This window comes from Doryrhamphus excisus, linkage group LG15 (genome assembly GCF_037039965.1).
Source record: "Doryrhamphus excisus strain RoL-2023G ecotype Guam linkage group LG15, RoL_Dexc_Guam_v1.1, whole genome shotgun sequence".
Lineage (NCBI taxonomy): Eukaryota > Metazoa > Chordata > Actinopteri > Syngnathiformes > Syngnathidae > Doryrhamphus > Doryrhamphus excisus.
Window position 1 is genome coordinate 16,382,627 of NC_136371.1, and position 21,096 is coordinate 16,403,722.

A 21,096-nucleotide genomic window follows, 5' to 3' on the forward strand; every position below is an offset into this window, starting at 1 on the left:
TTTTTGCAAAAATTAAGCATTTTCATGCATATATAAGGCATTCAGAAGATGCATTCAAAGATGTTGTCATAATAAGTAGTATTCCACACTGGTCACTAGGTGTCAGTAATGTTGCCACCACACAGGAAGTACTGTGATAATGTGCCGCTCCCAATTTTATCATTGTGTAAGTTTCTATTATATATAATTTCTGTCTTATTTTCTCCTTTTATGTCTACTATACTGGGTAATAGGAGTGTAAAGGTGACTATAGGGGTGTTATTTCACATCTGGAGGGCTCTAATAATGTTTAAAAAATATTTTTTATATTTACAAGCTTATTTATGTTAAAATTTTATGCATTTTTGACCAAAATTAAGCATTTTTACGCATAAAAAAATACAAATAAACTGGTCACAAAGTGTCAGTAATGTTAATAGGAGTATAAAGGTGACTATAGGGGTGTTATTTCATATCTGGAGGGCTCTAATAATTATTACAAAAATTATTTTTTATATTTACAAGCTTATTTATGTTCAAATTTTATGTATTTTTGGCCAAAATTAAGCATTTTCATGCTTAAAAATACAAATAAACTGGTCACAAAGTGTCAATAATGTTAATAGGAGTGTAAATGTGACTGTAGGGGTGTTATTTCATATCTGGAGGGCTCTAATAATGTTTACAATTTTTTTATATATTTACAAGCTTATTTATGTTCAAATATTATGTATTTTTGGCCAAAATTAAGCATTTTCATGCATATATAAGGATGCATTCAAAGATGTCATAATAAGTAGTATCCTACACTGGTCACTAGGTGTCAGTAATGTTGCATTGATGATGCAGTAGCCACCACAGGAAGTACTGTGATAATGTGCTAATTTTATCATTGTGTAAGTTTCTATTACATATAATTTCTGTCTTATTTTCCCCTGTTATGTCCACTATACTGGGTAATAGGAGTGTAAGGGTGACTATAGGGGTGTTATTTCACATCTGGAGGGCTCTAATAATGTTAAAAAGCTTATTTATGTTCAAATTGTATGTATTTTTGGCCAAAATTAAGTATTTTTACGCATAAAAAATACAAATATAAAGCATTCACACTGGTCATAAAATGTCAGTATTGTTAGATTGATGACAAAATAGCGACAACAGGAAGTGCTGTACAGAAACTGGACGTAAAAAACAAACAAGAAGGAAGTGTCCCAATGCTAACTCATATAATTTCCGTCTTATTTTCTCCTGTTATGTCTACTACACTGTGTAATAGGAGTGTAAGGGTGACTATAGGGGTGTTTTTTCACATCCGGAGGGCTCTAATAATGTTAAAAAGCTTATTTCTGTTCAAATTGTATGTATTTTTGGCCAAAATTAAGCATTTTTATGCATAAAAAATACAAATATAAAGCATTCACACTGGTTATAAAATGTCAGTATTGTTAGATTGATGACAAAATAGCGACAACAGGAAGTGCTGTACAGAAACTGGACGTAAAAAACAAACAAGAAGGAAGTGTCCCAATGCTAACTTGTGTGTTATGTTATGCTATTATGTCTCATTTCTGTCTTAGTTTGTGTCATTATGTGTACTATTTTGGGTCATAGGAGTGTAAAGGTAAATATAGGGGTGTTGTTTAACGTTTAGGGGACTCTAATAATGTTATAAACATATTTAAAAGGTTGGAAACATGTGAGGAACTCCTACAATGCAAACATCTTCTTTTCTTATATTACTGCATTTCTACTATATCGGATAATAGAAGTGTAAAGGTGAATATAGGGGTGCTACGTCATTGATTATTCGGGAAGTATTTTCCAAAAGTGACCTTGAAAGTGGCGTGGTTTGATTTGACATCACAGCTGATGAGATGCGCCTCATCACGTCTCCCTGGAGAACATGTTGGCAAGTCTCTGTGACTTTCTTGCTCCAAAATGCTAATGAGTGACTTTTGCGTAATGATCCGTGATGCAAACAAAATGCAAAAAAAAAGTATTCCATGAATGATCATTAACAATTTGGCCATAGCGGCAACAGGAAACGACCCCCTGACTAGTCATAATAAACATAATAGCCCAGCAGGGGGCGCAGGCGGCCTGCACAACATCACCTGTCCTTTGGCGATGCAAAGACGATGAGTCAAGCAACTTCAGAATGTGTCTTCTTCCAGCAGAACACACACACACACACACACACACACACACACATGCATGCAAAGAGGCTGCTTAATTCAGAATTGGACATTTACATACGTATTCTGCTTTATATGTATATTTATAACCATTTATGACATACCAGATGAGCATTACAAAATACACACTGCAATGGAGGAGGACTGGTCTACTATACGCTATACTACACAGGTGCCGTTATTTTTGTTATTATTTTTCTTTTTGAGGAAAAAAAAAAAAAAAAAAAGAGATTTTGTGTAGTTGTGCTGTGGTTTCAAACTCAAAGCTAAGGGCCAGATTCTATCCACCATATTGTTACATGTCGCTTGCAAAAGCATCGAAATAATGCGCATCAAAATGACAATATTTTAAAATGATCAAATGTTATTATTTTTAGATTTTGTATATTGAGTTATTATTATTAAGTTATTATTATTATTATATGCTTTTTCTAATGTTTAGTGGGATTTTGTGGACGATTTAATTTTTTTAGATTTTATTTTTAGTATAATTTTTTAATATATATTTTAATTTTAATATTATTTTTTATTCTATTATTATAATAAATTTTTTGTTAATAATAATATTTGTTAATAATAATAATTATTATTATCTATATAATAATATATAGAATATAATATATTATATATAATACTAATGCATAATATTATAATATATGAATTATGTATTATGTATTATTAATTATATATTAATTATAATATATATCATATTAATATATTAATATTATAAATAATAATTATATTATATATAATAATATATAATAATATTAATTATAATATTAATATATATGTTATATCATATAAATAAAATAATAATAATAATAATTATTATTATTATCTATATAATAATGTATATTATATAATATATATATAATATTAATGTATAATATTATAATATATTGATTATGTATTATTATTATTATTAATTATATATTAATTATAATATATATAATATTAATATAAAAGCATATAAATATAATAACAATAATAATAATAATAATTATTATTATTAATTTTATTATTAACTTTATTTATATGATTTATTTTAATTTTTCAATACATTCATGTTGGGCTGCACGGCGGATGAGTGGAGACCCGAGTTCGATTCCACCCTCGGCCATCTCTGTGTGGAAATTTGCATGCCCCCCTCCCATGTTTTTTCCGGGTACTCCGGTTTCTTTTTTTTCTTGTAATACAATGTCTTTAGGCTCATAATATTTTGACTCAGAATATTATATATAATATTATATATGATATTAACTTTTACCCAGCATAATTTTTTAAATTGCAAACTATAGTCTTTGTTTTGTTTTTTCTCATAAAGACGTATTTTAGTCTTTAATATTTCTATTTTGCTTTTCCTTTTTAGTTATTTTTTACAAAAAAAATTTTCTTCTTCTGTCCCTGAATGAAAAAAACAAGCTGTGGTCTGAAAATGCAAACACCACTGACCTACACGCTACATTTCCTGTAGCGACACACGCTGTCGGGCATATTCACATAAATCTAAGATAATAAACTACAGAAAATTAAAACGCATTTCCCAAAAAGGATGGGGGACGATAAGCTGCAGGGCTCATTGTAATTCCTCATAGACGAGTGCTTTATGGAGTCTTAGGAAAGGGAAAAAAATATCCTGACATGACATATCTCGCATGCATCTCTTATATTTCATGTTTAGCCGAGGAAGATCGCATTCATTTTCCTCAAGGGGAGCTTGAAGTTACAACATGATTTGTTTTGTTGACTGCTAATGAGGAAAGGCAGCCATGCAAACGCTAAGCGAGCTGCTCCGCATATGGTTCGACATGTGCCGCGGCCGTGAGGAATGTGACTTTTCGCCCACTTGGCCTCACCTGGATGTCGAAAGGAAAACGTCATTGATGAGCTTTTTTTTATCAGGCGCCTTTTTTTGTGTGTAATCGCATATCAGACGGCCTGAAATCAACTCATTTTGGCGAAATATGAAGCCATTTTTCCCGTAAGAAATAAAGCAAATCCAATTAGTCTGTTCTAGACACCCCATAATATGAACAAAAAAACATAACTATAACTAAATTATTACAGTATTACAGTCAGTAAACAACACAAAATGCATCAACATGCAACAACATTTCTGTGTGCAAACCTTATTTATGAATGGAATATTTCCATAAACCCTCTAAAAACCCTCTAAATAACAATTAAAGCTCTCTACACATGAAATAACACCCCTATAGCCACCTTTATAATCATATTCCCCAATGTAGCAGACATAATATGAGAAAATAAACAGATGTCTACTGTGAGATCATGAATGACATTGTGATTGTGTCTTTTAAACGCCTTATATTTGTATTTTCCTTGCAATTTTTATGCTTAAGAATATATTTTTAAAAATACCCAAATGTATCTTAAATATGTATATATTTTTTAGATTAACTCATTCAATCCCAGCCGTTTTTCAAAAGACAACCTTCAGTACCAGCCATTTTTCACTGATATTCAATCAAATGTGCTGTGTTGTATGGCTTCATGCATGAATGTATTGAAAAGTTAAAATAAATCATATAAATAAAATAAATAAATTATTATAATAAAATATATTATATTATAAATATAATAATATAATAATAATAATAAATACATTATTAAAAAATTGCTTATTATAATAGAATAAAAATACTATTCCAATTAAAATATATATTAAAAAATTATACTAAAAATAATAAAAAGGCTTTTTGTGAAAAGATAAATTTCAAGCATAACTTTCACTTTCACACATTTTTTATTTTATTTATTATTATTTATTATTGTTTCACTCTGCTCCCCTTGGGAACGCATTTAAAGCAACACACACGAGCACACGTCTTATTTATGTTTTTATGGCTTATTTGTTGTATGATAATATGTCTGTCATATTGGGCAAAAGCAGTATAAAGGTGACTATAGGGGTGTTAGTTCATGTCTAGAGGGCTCTAATTATGTAAACAAAGCATATTTAAAGGTTGTAAACATGTTTTCTATGCTCCAACTACCAAAATATTCTATTCTATTCTATTGACATGAATACATTTTGGTTACTTATATAGAGACACTGTTGGTAAAAGAAAAGGTCACACGCTGCTCGTCACATGCAAACACTCGCTGTCAATTGAAAGCATCCACACATTAGCCCTGGTGACCCCCCAGGGGAACATGTGTCCTTTGTCAAAGCAAGTGGCTGCACCATAGCAGGAGGCGGCCAATGAAAGGGGGGGTGAGGTGATTGTAGTATCTGTAGTACCTTAAATGTTGGACGTGTACCAAGGTACCGTGAAGGTGATGATCGGTCGCCATTTTGGTCTGAAGACCTCATCGCTTCATTAATGTGAAGCAATATTAAGAGGAAGAAGTTGTAACATTGTAATATTATGAGTAAAAATAATATTTAAAAAAATAACTTCATTTAAATCGCATAAAGTTGACATATTAAAGAAAAAAATATTTTATTTAAAGTCGTAATATTATAACAAAGAAACAAGTGTATTAGTTGTCAAATTATTAGAAAAATTAGGTTGCGGAAAAATGTATAATGTATTGAGCATAAAGTCAAAATATGCAGAAGAAATTTTACAGGAAAAACGTTGAAATAGTTGGAAAATTAAATAAAACACAAAATTTCAAAATGTAATAAAACTGCTGCAGTTTTATGAGAATAAAGCCAAAATATCAAAGAAATTTTTTTATAGATTTAACTCTTAATAGTATGAGGAAAAATAATAATAATAATAATAACTTTAGTAGTATAAAGTTGAAATACAGAAAAACTCTTTTTTTAAAAAGGTTGTAGTATTATAGGAAACAAGCTAATAATATTATATTAATATTGTAATATTATATAAATTAAGTCATATAAAGTCATACAAGTGAAATTCGCAAAGTAGACAACTTTTTTACATTTTTTTTTCAATTATTACATATGTTTTTTTTTTACTCACGCGTATTTCACTCCTTTGATCGTGTTTTCATCCTGGCACCGTTTAGCTGTGGTGTTTTTGTATCCTTGTTAAAATGGTTAATGACGCCATAAAAGCACTAGCACTAGTAAAGTGAGAAGGTTTTGTCGAAATTAAATTAAAATTAAATTTTATGCGTCCTTTTATGCAGGGATTTTAACCAAAAATCCAAATTGGCTTTAGCACAAAGCTACGTAGTGCCTAATGTGTTTAAATGCATTCCTATGCTTTAAAAGGGAACTTCTTTATGAGAATCATTTAAGTTGCATAAAGTTGACATATTAAAGAAAAAAATACATTTTTCAAAAAGTCACAAAGAAACAAGTGTATTACTTGTCAAATTATTAGGAAAATTAGGTTGTGGAAAAGGTTGTAATGTATCGAGCATAAAGTCAAAATATGAAGAAGAAATTTGACAGGAAAAATGTTGAAATGGTTGGAAAATTAAATTGAAAAAAACATCAGAAATTGAAAAAAACAGCCTTTAGTTTTGTGAAAATAAAGGCAAAATATCCAGAGAAAAATGTAATCGAATAAATAGTATGAGGAAAAATAATAATAATAATAACTTTAGTAGTATAAGTTTTTTTAAAGGTTGTAGTATTATGAGAAGCAAACTAATAATATTATATGAATATTGTAACATTATATAGATTAAGTCGTATTAAGTCATACAAGTGAAATTATTAGTAGACAAAAGTAGCCAACTTTTTTTTTTTCAATTATTACGTTTTTTTTTTTTGGTTGTAAAACCCCACCACTTACACTTTATACACTTTTCTCAGACAGGCATGACATATCTTCACATTTTCTTTTTATTTAAATTTTTAATTTTGCTAGATTGGATACAAGAAGTCATTACTCACGCGTATTTCACTCCTCTGATCGTGTTTTTGTCCTGGCACCGTTTAGCTGTGGTGTTTTTGTATCCTTATTAAAATGGTTAATGATGCTATAAAAGCACTAGCACTAGTAAAGTGTCGAAATTAAGGTGATTTTATGCGTCCTTTTATGCGTCCGGGGGTTTTAACCAAAAAATCCAAATTGGCTTTAGCACAAAGCTACGTAGCGCCTAATGTGTTTAAATGTATTCCTATGCTTTAAAAGGGAACTTCTTTATGAGAATGAATCATTGTGAAGTGGGAGGGGCTGCAAATGGCGGCACTTACTTTGCACTTGACAGCCTCGCCACTAAATCCCACCGCGGTAATAAAGTTTTAATAGAGACTAAATAAAAAAAACAACAATTATGCAGCAGATTTATGATATTATGAATGTTCCCATAGCTTCTCATGTCGCTCCGGCTAATAAATGTTTACTATTTTGGACATTTGTGCAGGAAGCGTGGAATCCACAGCCACTCAAGACACCCGAGGTCGTGTCTTGGCGTTCTGCACCGCAGGCCCTCTAAGTTTGCTCACGTCAAAAGGCTGTCCTTCTGAGCTTTATGATGTTCCTCTGAGTGTGTGTGTGCGCCAGAGTGTCTCATCTCCAGCCTCTGGCGTGGTCAGGTCCAATTTCTATCACTGCGTACGCCGGACGAGCTAAGGAAATGGTTTGCTCCGCCACTGCAATGCACCAGTCGTCTTGTGTACTTTTATCCACATTCGTAGTCGTTCCCGTAATCCGTTGGCTCGTATGGCTACAGTTCGGCATATGGGCGCACTGATCATCGTCGTCATCATGTGATTTCACAGCTGTATGTGCCCTGCAACTTAGCGTGTCATATCTCATCCCGTGGATGGAGACTAAATCCTGTTGGGACCGTTCCAGGGGAGCCCACGTGTTGATGTGCCGCGTTGATTAAAATACGCTCCTCTCATGCGGCATTTAGCACCGCTTCCGTGCTGCCGCGGAGTTATGGCGTAGCTTCGTTCTTATTCAAGTCATTTACTGATGATATGCGTTTGTATGTACCTCCAACAGAGGCTTTGAACCCAGGGGGGACTGGCTGAACCAGGAGGGTTGAGGTTTAGGGGTGTAATGGGTGCTGGTAAACCTTAACCCTCCTCTTGTGTTAGCGTCGGCACCCTAACCCTAACCCTAACAGTATTAGAGCCCCCTAGACATGACCTAACACCCCTATAGTCACCTTTGTACTCCTATTTCTCAATAGGACAGACATATCATCATACAACAAATAAGCTATAAAAACATAAATGGGGTGCGTGACACCCAAGACACCCAATGAAGGCACCTGCACCAAATAACATGCCCGAAAGCCAGTTGCAAAGAAAGGCCCTTGGTTCCGTTCACGTCACCCCCTCACCCCCCAAGACGGACCCACACCGAACCACCGAAAATCCTTCTTTATAATCACAATATTTTTGTAAGTTGAGCACAGAAAACCTTTTTAAAACCTTCTAAATATTTTTAAAACAGTATTAGAGCCCCTTAGACATGACCTAACACCCCTATAGTCACCTTTGTACTCCTATTTCTCAATATGACACACATATCATCATACAACAAATAAGCTATAAAAACATAAATGGGGTGCGTGACACCCAAGACACCCAATGACGGCACCTGCACCAAATAACATGCCCGAAAGCCAGTCGCAAAGAAAGGTCCTCGGTTTTGTTCCCGTCACCCCCGCCCCCCAAGACGGACCCACACCGAACCACCAAAAATCCTTCTTTATAATCAGAATATTTTTGTAAGTTGAGCACAGAAAACCTTTTTAAAACCTTCTAAATATTTTTAAAACAGTATTAGAGCCCCTTAGACATGACCTAACACCCCTATAGTCACCTTTGTACTCCTATTTCTCAATATGACACACATATCATCATACAACAAATAAGCTATAAAAACATAAATGGGGTGCGTGACACCCAAGACACCCAATGACGGCACCTGCACCAAATAACATGCCCGAAAGCCAGTCGCAAAGAAAGGTCCTCGGTTTTGTTCCCGTCACCCCCGCCCCCCAAGTGGGACCCACACCGAGCCACAGAAGAATCCTTCTTTATCATCAGAATATTTTGGTAAGTTGAGCATAGAAAACCTTAAACTGTATTAGAGCACCTTAGACATGACCTAACACCCCTATAGTCACCTTTGCACTCCTATTTCCCAATATGACAGACATATCATCATACAACAAATAAGCTATAAAAACATAAATAGGACGCATGCTCGTGTGTGTTGCTTTAAATGCATTCCCAAGAGGAGCAGAGTGAATCGCGGACAGGAAGTGACATCAGGGGCTCAGAGTTGAGTTTCATTTTGCTCTTGACTTTATTCGGGATTATTGTGCCTTTAAGTAGTAAGCCACCAAGAATCCATCTTTATAATCAGAATATTTTTTGTAAGTTGAGCATAGAAAACCTTAAACTGTATTAGAGCCCCCTAGACATGACCTAACACCCCTATAGTCACTTTGTACTCCTATTTCCCAATATGACAGACATATCATCATACAACAAATAAGCTATAAAAACATAAATGGGGTGCGTTACACCCAAGACACCCAATGAAGTCACCTGCACCAAATAACATGCCCGAAAGCCAGTTGCAAAGAAAAGCCCTTGGTTCTGTTCACGTCACCCCCCCCACCCCCCAAGACGGACCCACACCGAACCACCAAGAATCCTTCTTTATAATCACAATATTTTTGTAAGTTGAGCACAGAAAACCTTTTTAAAACCTTCTAAATATTTTTAAAACAGTATTAGAGCCCCTTAGACATGACCTAACACCCCTATAGTCACCTTTGTACTCCTATTTCTCAATATGACACACATATCATCATACAACAAATAAGCTATAAAAACATAAATGGGGTGCGTGACACCCAAGACACCCAATGACGGCACCTGCACCAAATAACATGCCCGAAAGCCAGTCGCAAAGAAAGGTCCTCGGTTTTGTTCCCGTCACCCCCGCCCCCCAAGTGGGACCCACACCGAGCCACAGAAGAATCCTTCTTTATCATCAGAATATTTTGGTAAGTTGAGCATAGAAAACCTTAAACTGTATTAGAGCCCCCTAGACATGACCTAACACCCCTATAGTCACCTTTGCACTCCTATTTCCCAATATGACAGACATATCATCATACAACAAATAAGCTATAAAAACATAAATAGGACGCGTGCTCGTGTGTGTTGCTTTAAATGCATTCCCAAGAGGAGCAGAGTGAATCGCGGACAGGAAGTGACATCAGGGGCTCAGAGTTGAGTTTCATTTTGCTCTTGTCTTTATTCGGGATTATTGTGCCTTTAAGTAGTAAGCCACCAAGAATCCATCTTTATAATCACAATATTTTTTGTAAGTTGAGCATAGAAAACCTTAAACTGTATTAGAGCCCCCTAGACATGACCTAACACCCCTATAGTCACTTTGTACTCCTATTTCCCAATATGACAGACATATCATCATACAACAAATAAGCTATAAAAACATAAATGGGGTGCGTGACACCCAAGACACCCAATGAAGGCACCTGCACCAAATAACATGCCCAAAAGCCAGTTGCAAAGAAAGGCCCTTGGTTCCGTTCACGTCGCCCCCTCACCCCCCAAGACGGACCCACACCGAACCACCGAAAATCCTTCTTTATAATCAGAATATTTTTGTAAGTTGAGCACAGAAAACCTTTTTAAAACCTTCTAAATATTTTTAAAACAGTATTAGAGCCCCTTAGACATGACCTAAAACCCCTATAGTCACCTTTGTACTCCTATTTCTCAATATGACACACATATCATCATACAACAAATAAGCTATAAAAACATAAATGGGGTGCGTGACACCCAAGACACCCAATGACGGCACCTGCACCAAATAACATGCCCGAAAGCCAGTCGCAAAGAAAGGTCCTCGGTTTTGTTCCCGTCACCCCCGCCCCCCAAGTGGGACCCACACCGAGCCACAGAAGAATCCTTCTTTATCATCAGAATATTTTGGTAAGTTGAGCATAGAAAACCTTAAACTGTATTAGAGCCCCCTAGACATGACCTAACACCCCTATAGTCACCTTTGCACTCCTATTTCCCAATATGACAGACATATCATCATACAACAAATAAGCTATAAAAACATAAATAGGACGCGTGCTCGTGTGTGTTGCTTTAAATGCATTCCCAAGAGGAGCAGAGTGAATCGCGGACAGGAAGTGACATCAGGGGCTCAGAGTTGAGTTTCATTTTGCTCTTGTCTTTATTCGGGATTATTGTGCCTTTAAGTAGTAAGCCACCAAGAATCCATCTTTATAATCAGAATATTTTTTGTAAGTTGAGCATAGAAAACCTTAAACTGTATTAGAGCCCCCTAGACATGACCTAACACCCCTATAGTCACCTTTGTACTCCTATTTTCCAATATGACAGACATATCATCATACAACAAATAAGCTATAAAAACATAAATAGGATGTGTGCTTGTGTGTGTTGCTTTAAATGAGTGAATCGCGGACAGGAAGTGACATCAGGGGCTCAGAGTTGAGTTTCATTTTGCTCGTGTCTTTATTCGGGATTATTGTGCCTTTAAGTAGTAAGCCACCGAGAATCCTTCTTTATAATCAGAATATTTTTGTAAGTTCAGCATAGAAAACCTTAAACTGTATTAGAGCCCCCTAGACATGACCTAACACCCCTATAGTAACCTTTGTACTCCTATTTCCCAATATGACAGACATATCATCATACAACAAATAAGCTATAAAAACATAAATAGGATGCGTGCTTGTGTGTGTTGCTTTAAATGTGTTCCCAAGGGGAGCAGAGTGAATCGCGGACAGGAAGTAACATAACATGCCCGAAAGCCAGATGCAAAGAAAGGCCCTTGGTTAGCCCCCTAGACATGACCTAACACCCCTATAGTCACTTTGTACTCCTATTGCCCAATATGACAGACATATCATCATACAACAAATAAGCTATAAAAACATAAATAGGATGCATGCTTGTGTGTGTTGCTTTAAATGCATTCCCAAGGGGAGCGCATTGAATATGGACGCCTTGTTGACTGACTCCATAGCCATCACTTGTGCAGGACGCTGTCCCGTTCCCGTTCCCGTTCAAACGTTCCCCTCCTGTATCCATCAATGGTTTTGGCCAGCAGGCAGAGTGCAGCCATTACCAACAGCAGCAAAGAGGGTCAGGTCCTTTTTTTCCATTAGGAAGCTGAGGTTGCTTTGTGTAGAGTTGCACCAGCGTTACAGGGATGCTTTCACAAAAGGGCTTTATTGTACACAAGCGTGCTCCGATCATGGCTGACGGGGAAAAATCTCTGCACAAAAGACGAGGACGAGACATTAAAAGCAAAATAGACCCGCATCCACTTTGTTATACACCCCTAAAAACGCACCATGTTCTCCTAAGCTTTCATATGTTCATCTATTGAGCATGACACACTTTAGACAAAAACCCTAATAAATCTTATTTTTCAGTCTATTGAAAGGTCTGCTATGAAAATAACAAGCAGATTATGATGGATTAATATTATGATATTGTACATATGTCTAGAAATTAAAATTAAAATTAAAATTAAAATTAAAATTAAAATTAAAATTAAAATTAAAATTAAAATTAAAATTAAAATTAAAATTAAAATTAAAATTAAAATTAAAATTAAAATTAAAATTTTAAAAACCTAATAAAAACCCTAATAAATCATATTTTTCAGTCTAATGAAAGGTCTGCTATGAAAATAACAAGCAGATTATGATGGATTAATGTTATGATATTGTACATATGTCTCAAAAATACAAAAATTAAAATTAAAATTAAAATTAAAATTAAAATTAAAATTAAAATTAAAATTAAAATTAAAATTAAAATTAAAATTAAAATTAAAATATGACAAGACGAGGAAAAAAATGCATTCTGAAACACAAAAATTGTCGAAATAAACTATGAAAAAAATTTGTAACTCTTGGCAACAAGAAAAAAAAACATTGTAGACCCCAGTGATGGACAATATCGTCGTATCGGATACGGGTAAGAACGCCAATATCGAGGATCTCAACTGGTATGGCCATGGGATCTATCACCACCCCTCCATGAGAAATTCGAGGAAATTTTTCAAGTTAAATCAGTTGAATAGTACTAAAAGGAACTCATGGTGCATTCACTGACATTCGGTCATTATTTCAGTGTTATTATTTTTTGAACCCCTGAGGATCCCTTGTGGTTGCCAAACTGTCGTCAGCGAACCCCAACCATTAATTCATTCATTAATTTTTACCGCTTTTTCGCAGAAAATTAAAATTAAAATTAAAATTAAAATTAAAATTAAAATTAAAATTAAAATTAAAATTAAAATTAAAATTAAAATTAAAATTAAAATTAAAATTAAAATTAAAATTAAAATTAAAATTAAAATTAATTATTTTGGGGGTTTAGGGACCCCCCTGCCAAAATAGGGAAATATTGTTGAATGACTGTTTTTGTGAACTTCAATTCACACTGCGGAGGAGCAGTCATCACATCGATGCTCGATAAAACTTAAACCAGTGGCCTCAAACACGTGGCCCGTGGGCCAAATGTGGCCCGCAGGACACTAGTTTGAGGCCCCCGCCTTGATATGAAAGTTTAATGTTAGTGCGGCCCGCGCAAGTTTGATATGGATGCTGTATGGTATCATGTACCCAGAAAAAATTATTACGTTTGATTAATGTTCATGTTAAAGGTTAAATAACTGTTAATAGTTATCCTCCCTATCCGTGTGGAAGTGGTAAGTTTTTGGCTATTTAAGTTGAAAGGAAATAACTTGAAGGCTACCGTTTAGGTCGCTAGCTCTCTAGTTTGCGAGTTAGCATGTGTCTCAAGACCCTGCAGTTGCGCAATATGTTGTAAATAAAAAGAGTATAAATGTGACTATAGTCGTGTTTTGTCATGTCTACAGGGCTCTAATAATGCTTTGTTCATTTTAATCTGAAAAAAATCATTTGTCTACCTACCAACTATATGTGGTTTTTATTAAGTTTTTATTATTTGCTGTTTTATTATTATTACTATATTTATTTATTTATTACTGATTGATTGATTTTCTTTAGTCTTGATTTGTTTATTTATTTTATTTCTTATTTCTTTTTTTTGTAGAAAATCGGAACAAAAGCAAAAGTTTATTAATTTTTCTGTTTTTAATAAATGCGTTTTTTTTTTTTTTTTTGGAAAACCTGATGCAGCCCAGCCTCGCCCAGACCCTAGCTCCAGTGGCCCCCAGGTAAATTGAGTTTGAGACCCCTGACTTAAACGAAATGTTTTGCACATGGTTGAATATTTACTTCTTTTAAAATTGATAATGTTGTTTAAGAAAGCTGAATCCCACTGAGAAAAAAATCTGTATCGGCCTTCTTGTTACGTGTTCTTCTTATCATTTAGAACTCGATTTAACTGTTGAGGAACACACGACCGGAGCACCTTCTCCCTCAAACTGCGTATGTGACTGAGCAGTGGTAAGTTTATTTTCCATCCGAGTCAGGTATTCCCGCTGATTGTGTACTTGGATCCCCAATGACTGGCTCCGGTCCAGTCCTGCACTGTCAATAGTTACATGCTCTTATTAGCCCGCTCATGGGAAATCAATATGGCTGAACAAAAGTGCGGCAGAAAAGGCACAGATCCAATATGACCTTGCAATTTCCTCACACCTTGAATACACGCGATTCCATCACTTTCCCACGCCGTTCCCATTTCAACACCGAGTCAACTTTGCATGTTTGGGTCTTGCGTCGAGGTCACAATCGGTTTGGATTGACTGGGACCGCCGTCTCCTTCACGCCCTTCTGCTTCCATTAATCCTGAACATCCTGATAGGGGATGTAGCCTATGAGGACTTTGGAGTTGTGGTGTGTGCGGGGGTGCTAATAGGGGGCTGCCCGTCACCTTGCTTGAGGCCATGGGCGGGCACTAAATTCAGGGTGGGGTCAATCAAAGTTATAGTCTTAGTGTTCCATTAATCTGCCATATTGGTTCTAAAGTCTGACGGCCATCTTTTTCCTCTAAAGGAGCTTTTCCTGCACCGGTAAGACTTCGGTTTCTTTGCTTAAAGGCCTCAGCCGGTGTGGTGGCACATCACACCCCCCCACACCCCCCCAGTTTACCACTCTTCAATGCAGAGCTAATTTAATGCTCTATTTGTGTTTTATCCCATAGGCTATGTTACATTTAAGTTTGTGCATATTTGTGCGATATCGGAATGACATCAGGAATCTGTTGGGATGAACCGGCATCCGTATCGCGGAAAAGATTTGTTAGCGAGGTAAAACATGTTCTTTATTGTCTGCGTTGCCCCTAATCCAGAAGCATTTGCTTTTTTCCCGCTAGCATCCCCCCCGTTCAAGCCTAATAATGTCAGATTAAGCTCGGCGCAACTGTCCATCTGACATAACGGCTTGATTTGTGCTAGATTGGAAAATCTGGATGGGATGCCTCCCAATCCTTATAATTCCGCACACACACACACATACATAGACACATGTGAGCGGATTAAAAAACCGTAGAAGCTGTATCTTCTACAGAACGGTAGAATCGGTTTTTACGTTGTTGGGTTAAAAGTTCTATGTGACTTTGAGCGTCTGGTATAGGGTGGGACACCGTCTTCGTTCCTCGATATGTCCCCACGATACCTTCACGCTTCAGTGGGCATGCCCTCGTTTTATCGGAGCATAACAAAAGGGGGCAAAAAAAAAAAAAGGGGGGGGGGCATGTTATCATTATACGGACTATTTAGACTCCAAAAACAGTACGCTAAACAGCTAAAGTTAGTCATTGATGTACCGCGAGCGTTATACCGTACCATTTCGGGGAGCGGTCACATGTTCCTGCGGGTCGCTCACGTGACCCCGTCGGTACGGACCAATCAGGTTGGAGAGTCATTCTGAGCACAGCAAAAAGGAAGCGCGTGGAGGGGGGGGTTATCATTTTCCTTTTTACGATTTTTAATCTAGCAACACCAACGGCGGTCGCTGACATCATTCTGCGCTACAGAAAGGTAAAAAAACAATTTTCTTGATTTGGATTTGGTGTTTTCATTGGGTATTCTTGCATTGGATTAATTCCAGATTAATTATAAATATTTTATAATCTTGTAACAAAATCGGTGCTTAACCTGCGACCTTTTTTTATCAAGCTGTCACTCTTAATAATTCATTATCGGTAAATGTTTTGTTGACGTTTTTACGCGTGGAAAAATTAGCTCGATTGTGTCGGTCAGTTGACTGGGTTTTGTCGTTTTGGTTCAAGGATAACGGCGTTGATTGTCCGAGACTCGCTGGACTGACCTTGAATGCAACATGAAACCGATACATGGTCGTTATTGCAATTATCGTCACGCTGATGTTGGCGCTGCCATGTTTGATAAAGATTACGTCGTATCCGCATTGGACGTTTGCTTTGTTGTTGTTATTGTTGTTGTTGAGGGGGGGGGTAAAATAATCACCCCGTTTTGGGGCGAACTCGGACCCCCCGGTTGGCTGCACCCTTAAAAAGTCAACCATTGTAATCTGACTTATTGTAAATTACCGCAGATCTAAAATGGCCGACTTGACGCGCAGCTCTTTCACACGGCACAACATGGTGCGTGTGTATCGTTAAGCCTCTGACTGCGTGCCGCCGCCGCCGCCGCTGTCGGAAACCCCGCCCGCCCCACAGCCCCCATCGCGGGCGCTAACGCACTCAAAGGTACTTTTTTGGGTTGCTAAGTTAGCTTCGCTCTGACCGGGTTTTGAGGAAGCGTTTGATCGTGATCGGGGTTGAGGTACCGGGACGCCGGGCGGATGATCTGCACTGACAGCTTTTGAAAGCACTGTCATATACGTCCACGCCCCCCCCCTCCCCATCGCCCGCCCCCCTCCCATTCCGCCGCACCACGTACAACAAAAGAGCGATGCTCATATACCAGTGAAGAACAGTTCTAGTCCAAACCTGCGTTTCGTTCATCAGGTCAGAAGTTTGCCGGGGAGCAAAAACACATCAGCCGGAGGGCCCCCCACTGCCCCCTACCCCCTGCCCCCTGCCCCGCTGCCCTATTTGCACGCTAATTTCCCCTTTGTTCACTTGTAATTGGAGCACAAACATCCGGAGCGCCCCCCCCCCCCCCCCCCTCCTCCAGTTGGGGGCCAGCATATTGGGCCAGACTCAGCCTTTGCCCCGGGTCAAATGACGACGTGACTCGTTTTCAAACGCAGACATCTGTGTTGGATAAATAAAAAAGTACACGTCAATTAGTTAGTTGTGGTCCCATTAACATGGGGCCGTCACTCTATCAATGTGAGAATGAAGGAGGTACAGATGATTTAGTTGGGTGGATGCTTTCTTTGGGCGGCACGGCACGGCGGTTGAGTGGTTAGTGAGCAGACCTCACGGCTAGGAGACCAGGGTTCGATTCCACCCTCACTCCAAATTGTCCATAGGTATGAATGTGAGTGTGAATGGTTGTTTGTCTATATGTGAGGACTTTTTTAATTTTAATTTTAATTTTAATTTTAATTTTAATTTTAATTTTAATTTTAATTTTAATTTTAATTTTAATTTTAATTTTAATTTTAATTTTAATTTTAATTTTAATTTTAATTTTAATTTTAATTTTAATTTTAATTTTAATTTTAATTTACTGCGAAAAAGCGGTAAAAATGAATGAATGAATTAATGGTTGGGGTTCGCTGACGACAGTTTGGCAACCACAAGGGATCCTCAGGGGTTCAAAAAATAATAACACTGAAATAATGACCGAATGTCAGTGAATGCACCATGAGTTCCTTTTAGTACTATTCAACTGATTTAACTTGAAAAATTTCCTCGAATTTCTCATGGAGGGGTGGTGATAGATCCCATGGCCATACCAGTTGAGATCCTCGATATTGGCGTTCTTACCCGTATCCGATACGACGATATTGTCCATCACTGGGGTCTACAACGTTTTTTTTTTCTTGTTGCCAAGAGTTATTAATTTTTTTCATAGTTTATTTCGACAATTTTTGTGTTTCAGAATGCATTTTTTTCCTCGTCTTGTCATATTATCAACTGAAAAACAGAATGAAAAGCAGGCTTGTGGGTGCCTAATGTGGTCGGAGGTTGGGGGTGGGGTGGGGGGGTGTAACACCTGGTCTAGCACTTCATTACCCATATCGATATAAGCAGCAGCTCTTCTCTCAAGCTAATATAAGAAAATGTTGTGCTTTTCTTTACTGTAAACCAGGGGTCTCAAACATGCGGGACACTAGTTTGAGGCCCCCGCCTTGATATGAAAGTTAGTGCGCCCCCCGCGCAAGTTTGATATGGATGCTGTATGGTATCATGTACCCAGAAAAAATATTACATTTGATTAATATTCATGTTAAAGGTTAAATAACTGTTAATAGTTATCCTCCCGATCCGTGTGGAAGTGGTAAGTTTTTGGCAATTTAAGTTGAAAGGAAATAACTTGAAGGCTACCGTTTAGGTCGCTAGCTCTCTAGTTTGCGAGTTAGCATGTGTCTCAAGACCCTGCGGTTGCGCAATATGTTGTAAATAAAAAAAAGTATAAATGTGACTATAGTCGTGTTTTGTCATGTCTACAGGGCTCTAATAATGCTTTGTTTATTTTAATATGAAAAAAATCATTTGTCTACCCACCAACTATATGTGGTTTATTAAGTTTTTATTATTTGCTGTTTTATTATTATTATTATTATATTTATTTATTACTGATTGATTTTCTTTATTCTTGATTTGTTTATTTATCTTATTTTGTGTAGAAAAATCAAAAGTAAGATATTTGAGAACAGTGGAATGTTTTGTCAGAGCTTTTATTGTAGAAAATTGGAACCAAAACAAAGTTTAAAAAAAAAAAAAATTATTTAATATTTTTTCATTTTTTCATTTTTTTTTTTGGGGAAAACCTGATGCGGCCCAGTCTCACCCAGACCCGAGCTCCAGTGGCCCCCAAGTAAATTGAGTTTGAGACCCCTGCTGTAAACCCTGTTTGTGCAAAACAACACAAATACTGCAATATTCAATACAATTTGTCGAAATATTGTAATTTTTATTTCAAACATCTTATCTCAGCAATAATAATAAGCAATACATGTTCTTGTAGTTTTGACAAGTAAGAACGATGCACATTTCTATGTTGCACAAACATCCGAATAAGAACAAAATGTGAAATTATTAACTAGTTTGACTCCATATCATCCCATATGATTATTATGCGAATATTGACGTCACTACTGCTGGGTACTTTCTAGCTAGGAGTGTTTTTAGCGTCATTTCCACATCAGCAGCTCCTCATAAACCAGCGCTCATCTCCGCATTGTCACTCGAGCACAAAAGAGACAAGGCCACCGATTCATCTTTCTTCAAGAGCAATGCTCAAGTCTTTTCTGTAGCAATCAGACGCGGGGAAATTCGGTAAGAAAGCGAGGAGGTGGGAACGGGGGTGGTGGGGGTGGTTTTGCGGTGGGGGTGTATTTTGTGCACTGCGTTGCCCAGCCGAGCGTAAAGCGTGATTAATTCAATAGCCGCCATAGAGGAGGAGGCTAGCAGCGCTGCAACACCGAGCATGACCCACTTTCCCCATCAGATGTCATGAAAAATTCTCTACCGTCCCCTCGTTGTGCGCCCCCACCCCCCCACACCCCCATTCCTGTCCTGACCGTCAGACTTTGTGAGGGTTTAAAAAAATTATAAAATTAACTCAACAATATTAATTTAATATTAATATTTTTTACATTATTATTTTTGTATGTTTCCATGCTTAATTTTCTATGCCGCTTAATTCTCTTTAGGGTCAATCGCAGACAATAAAACATACCATCTTATATTTCTGCATGAATATGACCAGAGCACAATCACAACACTAACAAAAAAGTCCCTCATTTATCACGGGTATTTGGTTCCAGACCCGACCGTGATAAGTGAATTTTCATAAAGTTGGATTCCTTATTCATAAATAGAATATTTTCATATTTGTGCATGAATATGACCAGAGAACAATCACAACACTAACAAAAAAGTCCCTCATTTATCACGGGTATTTGGTTCCAGACCCGACCGTGATAAGTGAATTTTCGTAAAGTTGGATTCCTTATTTATAAATAGAATATTTTCATATTTTTGCATGAATATGACCAGAGAACAATCACAACACTAACAAGAAAGTCCCTCATTTATCACGGGTACTTGGTTCCAGACCCGACTGTGATAAGTGAATTTTTGTAAAGTTGGATTCCTTATTCATAAATAGAATATTTTCATATTTGTGCATGAATATAACCAGAGAACAATCACAACACTAACAAGAAAGTCCCTCATTTATCACAGGTACTTGGTTCCAGACCCGACTGTGATAAGTGAATTTTTGTAAAGTTGGATTCCTTATTCATAAATAGAATATTTTCATATTTGTGCATGAATATGACCAGAGAACAATCACAACACTAACAAGAAAGTCCCTCATTTATCACAGGTATTTGGTTCCAGACCCGACCGTGATAAGTGAATTTTCATGACGTTGGATTCCTTATTCATAAATAGAATATTTTCATATTTGTGCACGAATATGACCAGAGAACAATCACAACACTAACAAAAAAGTCCCTCATTTATCACAGGTATTTGGTTTCAGACCCGACCGTGATAGGTGAATTTTCGTAAAGATCGATTCCTTATTCATAAATAGAATATTTTCATATTTGTGCATTTATATGACCAGAGAACAATCACAACACTAACAAGAAAGTCCCTCATTTATCATGGGTATTTGGTTCCAGACCCGACCGTGATAAGTGAATTTTTATGAAGTTGGATTCCTTATTCATAAACAGAATATTTTCATATTTGTGCATGAATATGACCAGAGAACAATCTCAACACTAACAAGAAAGTCCCTCATTTATTGCTGGTATTTGGTTCCAGACCCAACCGTGATAAGTGAATTTTCATAAAGTTGGATTCCTTATTTATAAATGGAATATTTTCATAGCACAGAAAAAACATTAACGACCTTTCTAAATA

The 21,096-nt window shown here is 36.6% G+C and overlaps 2 protein-coding genes across 13 annotated transcripts in view; one reads left to right on the plus strand and one right to left on the minus strand.

The window, feature by feature from the left end:
• The window catches only part of atp7b (ATPase copper transporting beta), a 205,825-nt gene that overhangs the window by 102,194 nt on the left and 82,535 nt on the right, over positions 1–21,096 (minus strand). The window lies entirely within an intron of this gene.
• Positions 14,993–21,096, plus strand: part of LOC131104132 (poly(rC)-binding protein 3-like) — a 30,898-nt gene continuing 24,794 nt past the window's right edge. For 4 of the 12 annotated variants that reach the window (XM_058050969.2, XM_058050971.2, XM_058050970.2 and 1 more), the window contains exon 1: positions 15,840–16,096. The gene's annotated coding sequence lies outside the window, so the exon portion shown is untranslated. Of the gene's footprint in view, positions 15,128–15,831; positions 16,097–21,096 lie in introns of those variants that run through there. The other 8 variants (XM_058050964.2, XM_058050967.2, XM_058050966.2 and 5 more) reach the window with 4 other exon arrangements.